We start from the raw sequence: 416 nt of genomic DNA, 5'->3' as shown, positions 1-416 counted from the left end.
CACACGATGACATCCACCAAGTCCTGGACGAGCTGTCGACAGGCCCAAGACCTCAAACGTTAACAACGCCAGCCTGAGGACAGTCCTGCCGAGATATGCTCAACAACACACCAATGACGCTTCAGACACTGTCAGTACAGGATAGATTACTGACCTGCAACCTCTCCTCACACAACAGTTTGCATGATATCTTATGAAAAAGTTACTCCTCATTTTTCGTGCGTTTTCCTACAAAAGTCAAATAACACGTGCCAATTTCCGCTCAATGACAGTCTTTCCTTAAAAATACTAAGTTTAGGTAAAGTTCATGGTTTGGGTTAAATAACTACAGAAGTCCCATTACTGAAGTACTCAAGTTTCGTGACAAATAAATAAAAGTTGATTCTCTTTTCACACGGGGACAAACAGAATCTCCT

Source organism: Anoplopoma fimbria, chromosome 12 (genome assembly GCF_027596085.1).
Source record: "Anoplopoma fimbria isolate UVic2021 breed Golden Eagle Sablefish chromosome 12, Afim_UVic_2022, whole genome shotgun sequence".
Lineage (NCBI taxonomy): Eukaryota > Metazoa > Chordata > Actinopteri > Perciformes > Anoplopomatidae > Anoplopoma > Anoplopoma fimbria.
This window is presented reverse-complemented; position numbering follows the sequence as displayed.